The sequence below is a fragment of the Hordeum vulgare genome, chromosome 4H (assembly GCF_904849725.1).
Source record: "Hordeum vulgare subsp. vulgare chromosome 4H, MorexV3_pseudomolecules_assembly, whole genome shotgun sequence".
Taxonomy (NCBI): domain Eukaryota; kingdom Viridiplantae; phylum Streptophyta; class Magnoliopsida; order Poales; family Poaceae; genus Hordeum; species Hordeum vulgare.
The window spans coordinates 111107037-111114133 of record NC_058521.1 but is presented as its reverse complement, the minus strand read 5'-3'; positions in this window follow the sequence as shown (position 1 = coordinate 111114133).

Below are 7097 nucleotides of genomic sequence, written 5' to 3'. Positions count from 1 at the left end.
GAGAAGAAGGACATTTCTCAAAGGATTGCACGAAGGAAAGCCATAAATATTTGGGAAACTTCCCGACGGAAAAAGTAGAGTTCGATCCACATGAAATGGAAGTACTGGCCAGAACGAAGCAGTCCGGAAAGAAGGGAAAGTACCCTCGGAAAAGCCAAATCTCTGTAGATAAAGACCTGAGTCATATCATATGTTTCAATTGTATGGAATTTGGCCACTACAAAAATATGTGCCCAAAAAGGAAGCAGGAAAACCAAGGAGTAAGACAAAACTACAAGAAACCCCGAGACTTGTCCGAACTCATTTGTTTTCATTACAAGGAAGTAGGACATTATGTTGGAAATATGCCCTAGAGGCAATAATAAAATGGTTATTATCATATTTCCTTGTTCATGATAATCGTCTATCGTTCATGCTATAATTCTATTAACAGGAAACAGTAATACATGTGTGAATGAATAGATCACAATGTGTCCCTAGCAAGCCTCTAGTTGGCTAGCTCGTTAGTCAATAGATGATCATGGTTTCCTGATCATGGGCATTAGATGTCATTGATAATGGGATCACATCATCGGGAGAATGATGTGATGGACAAGACCCAATCCTAAGCCTAGCACTAGATCGTATTGTTCGTAAGCTAATGCTTTTCTAATGTCAAGTATCTTTTCCTTCGACCGTGAGATTGTGCAACTCCCGGATGCCGTAGGAGTGCTTTGGGTGTATCAAACGTCACAACGTAACAGGGTGACTATAAAGGTGCACTACGGGTACCTCCAAAAGTGTCTGTTGGGTTGGCACGAATCGAGATCGGGATTTGTCACTCCGTGTGACGGAGAGGTATCTCTGGGCCCACTCGGTAGAACATCATCATGAGCTCAATGTGACTAAGGAGTTAGTCACACGATGACGTGCTATGGAACGAGTAAAGAGACTTACCGGTAACGAGATTGAACAAGGTATAGGTATACCGACGATCGAATCTCGGGCAAGTTCTATACCGACAGACAAAGGGAATTGTATACGGGATTGATTGAATTCTTGACATCGTGGTTCATCTGATGAGATCATCGTGGAGCTAGTGGGAGCCACCATGGGTATCCAGACCCCGCTGATGGTTATTGGCCAGAGAGGTGTCTCGGTCATGTCTGCCTGTCTCCCGAACCTGTAGGGTCTACACACTTAAGGTTCGATGACGCTAGGGTTATAGGGAATTGTTGTACGAGGTTACCAAAAGTTGTTCGGAGTCCCGGATGAGATCCCGGACGTCACGAGGAGCTCCGGAATGGTCCGGAGGTAAAGATTGATATATAGGACGGATGGTTTCGGACACCGGAAGTGTTTCGGGCATCACCGGTAACGTACCGGGACCACCGGGACCACCGGAGGTGGTCCCGGGGGACCACCGAAGGGGGGCTGCGACCCCGGGAGGTAAGGTGGGCCAAGTGGGGGTGGGAACCAGCCCCTAGTTGGGCTGGTGTGCCTCCCCACTCAGCCCATGGCGCAGGGGAAAGAAAAAAGGGGGGGCAAACCCTAGGCCAGGTGGGCCTAAGGCCCACCAGTGGGTGCGCCACCCCCTCCTCCCCATCTGGCCGCCGCACCACCCATCTGGGAGGGCTGCCGCAACCCCTAGGGTGGGAACCCTAGGGGTGGCACCCCCTCTCCCCTTCCCCTATATATAGTGGGCACTTTGGCCTTTGGATGACACGGTTTTCCCTCTCCCTCGGCGCAGCCCTACACTTCTTCCTCCTCCTCTGTGCCGGCGCTTGGCGAAGCCCTGCCGGGAGACCTCGTCTCTCCACCGACACCACGCCGTCTTGTTTCTGGACTTCTTCCCCAACCTCTCCCTCCTCCTTGCTGGATCAAGGTGCGGGAGACGTCACCGGGCTGCACGTGTGTTGAACGCGGAGGTGCCGTTGTTCGGCACTAGATCGGAATCGCTGCGAGTACGACTCCATCAACCGCGTTCTAGCAACGCTTCCGCTTAGCGATCTTCAAAGGTATGAACATGCTCTTACCCCTCTCTCGTTTCTGGTCTCTCCATAGGAAGATCCGAACATGCGTAGGAAAATTTTGAATTTATGCTACGTTACCCGACAATGGCATCCGAGCCAGGTTTTCTATGCGTAGATTCTATGCACGAGTAGAACACAAAAGTTGTGGGCGATGGTTTGCCAATTTGCTTGCCGTTACTAGTCTTATTATTTTCCGGCGGTATTGTGGGATGAAGCGGCCCGGACCGACCTTACACGTACGCTTACGTGAGACTGGTTCCACCGACAGACATGCACATCGTGCATAAAGGTGGCTAGCGGGTTTTTGTCTCTCCTACTCTAGTCGGATTGGATTTGATGAAAAGGGTCCTTATGAAGGGTAAATAGCTTTGTCATATCATCGTTGTGGCTGTCACGTAGGTAAGAAGGCGTTCTTGCTAGAAACCCAAATCAGCCACGTAAAACTTGCAACAACAATTAGAGGACGTCTAACTTGTTTTTTGCAGGGTTTGACATGTGATGTGATATGGCCAAAGCTGTGATGTTGCATGTATGATGTATGAGATGATCATGTTATTGTAATAGGTTTCACGACTTGCATGTCGATGAGTATGACAACCGGCAGGAGCCATAAGAGTTGTCTTAATTTATTGTATGAGATGCAACGCCATGTGCTTACTATTTTACTTCATTGCTAACGGTTAGCCATAGTAGTAGTGATAGTAGTAGTTGGCGTGATGACTTCACGGAGACAGGATGATGGAGATCATGGTGTCACGCCGGTGACGATGATGATCATGCGACGCCTGAAGATGGAGATCGAAAGAGCAAAGATGATAATGGCCATATCATGTCACTATATGATTGCATTGTGATGTTTATCATGTTTTACATCTTATTCCTTAAAACGACGGAAGCGTAATAAGATGATCCCTCTTAAAATTTCGAGAGCGTAATCCCCTAAGTGTGCACCGTTGCGAAGGTTCGTTGTCTCGAAGCACCACGTGATGATCGGGTGTGATAGATTCTAACGTTCGCATACAACGGATGTAAGCCAGATTTACACACGCGAAACACCTAGGTTGACTCGACGAGCTTAGCATGTACAGACATGACCTCGAATACAAGAGACCGAAATGTCGAACATGAGTCCTATGGTTGAATATGATCAGCATGAAGTTGCTCACCATGGTGACTAGTCCGTCTCACGTGATGATCGGACACGGGTTAGACAACATGGATCATGTATCACTTAGATGACTACAGGGATGTCGATTTAAGTGGGAGTTCATACTTAATTTGATTAAATGAACTTAATTGTCATGAACTTAGTCTAAAAGTTGTCTTTACAAATATTGTAGATGTCCAACGTCAACCTCAACTTCAACGCATTCCTAGAGAAAAACAAGCTGAAAGATGATGGTCGCAACTATGCGAACTGGGTTCGCAACCTGAAGCTCATCCTTGAAGCAAGTAAAAAGGCTTATGTCCTTAATGCGCCGCTAGGTGACCCTCCCGCTCCCGCAGCAGCCCAGGACATTCTAAACGTCTGGCAAGAGCGAAGTGATGACTACTCTCTGGTCAGGTGTGGCATGTTATACAGTTTAGAAACGGGGCTCCAAAGACGTTTTGAGCAACACGGGGCATATGAGATGCTCCAAGAGCTGAAGCTAGTTTTTCAAGCTCATCCCCGTGTCGAGAGATATGAAGTCTCCGACAAGTTCTTCAGCTGTAAGATGGAGGAGAACAGTTCTGTCAGTGAGCACATACTCAAAATGTCTGGGTTACACGGTCGTCTGACTTCACTTGGAGTCGAACTTCCGGATGATGCTATCATTGACAGAATCCTCCAGTCTCTCCCACCAAGCTACAAAGGCTTTGTCCTTAACTACAACATGCAAGGGATGGAGAAAACCATTCCCGAGTTGTACTCGATGCTCAAGTCTGCAGAAGTAGAAATCAAGAAGGAGCATCAAGTGTTGATGGTCAACAAGACCACTAGTTTCAAGAAAGGCAGGGGTAAGAAGAACTTCAAGAAATACAGCAAAGTTGTTGCCGCGTCCGGTAAGCCAGATGCCGGGAAGAAGAAAAAGAACGGACCCAAGCCTGAGACTGAGTGCTTCTATTGCAAGGGAAAGGGTCACTGGAAGCGGAACTGCACCAAATACTTAGCGGACAAGAAGGCCGGCAACGTTAAAGGTATATTTGATATACATGTTATTGATGTGTACCTTACCAGCGCTCGTAGTAGCTCCTGGGTATTTGATACCGGTGTTGTTGCTCACATTTGCAACTCAAAGCAGGAACGGCGGAATAAGCGGAGACTGGCCAAGGACGAGGTGACGATGCGCGTCGGGAATGGTTCAAAAGTCGATGTGATCGCCGTCAGCATGCTACCTCTACATCTACCGTCGGGATTAGTTTTAAACCTTAATAATTGTTATTTAGTACCAGCTTTAAGCATGAACATTGTATCAGGGTCTTGCTTAATGCGAGACGGCTACTCATTTAAGTCACACAATAATGGTTGTTCTATTTATATGAGTGATATGTTTTATGGTCATGCTCCGCTGGTGAATGGTTTATTCTTGATGAATCTCGATCGTGATGTTACACATATTCATAGTGTGAGTACCAAAGGATGCAAAGTTGATAATGATAGTCCCACATACTTGTGGCACTGCCGCCTTGGTCATATCGGCGTTAAACGCATGAAGAAGCTCCATACTGATGGACTATTAGAGTCTCTTGACTTTGAATCATTTGACACATGTGAACCGTGCCTCATGGGCAAGATGACCAAGACTCCATTCTCAGGAATAATGGAGAGAGCAACCGACTTATTGGAAATAATACATACTGATGTGTGTGGTCCAATGAACATTGAAGCTCGCGGTGGTTATCGTTATGTTCTCACTCTCACCGATGATTTGAGTAGGTATGGGTATATCTACTTGATGAAGCACAAATCTGAGACGTTTGAAAGTTTCAAGGAATTTCAGAGTGAGGTTGAGAATCAACGTGAGAAAAAAATTAAATGTCTACGATCTGATCGTGGAGGAGAATATTTGAGTCACGAGTTTGGCACGCACCTAAGGAAGTGTGGAATCGTTTCACAACTAACGCCGCCTGGCACACCACAGCGCAACGGAGTGTCTGAACGTCGTAATCGCACTTTATTAGATATGGTACGATCTATGATGTCTCTCACCGACTTACCGCTATCATTTTGGGGGTACGCATTAGAAACTGCAGCATTCACTTTAAATAGGGCACCGTCTAAATCCTTTGAGACGACACCGTATGAACTATGGTTTGGCAAGAAACCTAAGTTGTCGTTTCTTAAAGTTTGGGGCTGCGATGCTTATGTGAAGAAACTTCAACCAGAAAAGCTCGAACCCAAAGCGGAGAAATGCGTATTCATAGGATACCCTAAGGAAACTATTGGGTATACCTTCCATCTTAGATCCGAAGGTAAAACCTTTGTTGCCAAGAACGGATCCTTTCTAGAGAAAGAGTTTCTCTCGAAAGAAGTAAGTGGGAGGGAGGTAGAACTTGATGAGGTAATTACACCCCCTCTCGAACAGGAAAGTAGCGCAGCGCAGGAAGTTGTTCCTGTGGCGCCTACACCGACTGAAGAGGAAGTTAATGATGATGATCATGAAGCTTCAGATCAAGTTACTACTGAACCGCGAAGGTCCACAAGGGTACGCTCCGCACCAGAGTGGTACGGCAACCCTGTGATGGAAATCGTGTTGAACCTTCGAACTATGAAGAAGCGATGGCGGGCCCGGATTCCAACAAATGGCTTGAGGCCATGAAATCCGACATAGGATCCATGTATGAGAACAAAGTATGGACTTTGGTGGACTTGCCCGATGACCGACGAGCCATAGAAAATAAATGGATCTTCAAGAAGAAGACTGATGCAAACGGTAATGTAACCGTTTACAAAGCTCGACTTGCCGCAAAGGGTTTTTGACAAATTCAAGGAGTTGACTACGAAGAAACTTTCTCTCCCGTAGCAAAGCTGAAATCAGTCTGAATCATGTTAGCAATTGCCGCCTTTTATGATTATGAAATTTGGCAAATGGACGTCAAAACGGCGTTCCTTAACGGGAACCTTAAGGAAGAGTTGTATATGATGCAACCAAAAGGTTTTGTCGACCCTAAGGGTGCTAACAAAGTGTGCAAGCTCCCGCGCTCCATCTATGGGCTGGTGCAAGCATCCCGGAGTTGGAACATTCGCTTTTATGAGGTGATTAAAGCGTTTGGGTTCATACAGGTTTATGGAGAAGCCTGTCTGTACAAGAAAGTGAGTGGGAGCTCTGTAGCTTTCCTCGTACTATATGTGGATGACATATTATTGATGGGGAATGATATAGAGATGTTGGAGAGCATAAAGGCCTATTTGAACAAGAGTTTTTCAATGAAGGACCTTGGAGAAGCTGCATACATATTAGGCATCAAGATCTATAGAGATAGATCGAGACGCCTCATAGGTCTTTCGCAAAGTACATACCTTCACAAGATATTGAAGAAGTTCAATATGGAAAACTCAAAGAAAGGGTTCTTGCCAGTTTTGCAAGGTATGAGATTGAGTAAGACTCAGTCGCCGACCATGGCAGCAGATAGAGAGAAGATGAGTTCTGTCCCCTACGCTTCAGCCGTGGGCTCTCTAATGTATGCCATGCTGTGTACCAGACCTGATATAAACCTTGCCATAAGCTTGGTAGGGAGGTACCAAAGTAATCCCGATGCGGAACAATGGACAGCGGTCAAGAATATCCTTAAGTACCTGAAAAGGACTAAGGAAATGTTTCTCGTTTATGGAGGTGACGAAGAGCTCGTCGTAAAGGGTTACGTCGACGCTAGCTTCGACACAGATCCGGATGACTCTAAGTCACAAACCGGATACGTATATGTGCTGAATGGTGGGGCAGTGAGCTGGTGCAGCAGCAAGCAAGAAGTCGTGGCAGCATCTACATGTGAAGCGGAGTACATAGCTGCTTCAGAAGCAGCTCATGAAGGAATTTGGATGAAGGAGCTCATCACCGACCTTGGAGTGGTTCCAAGCGTGTCGGGTCCTATGACACTCTTCTGTGA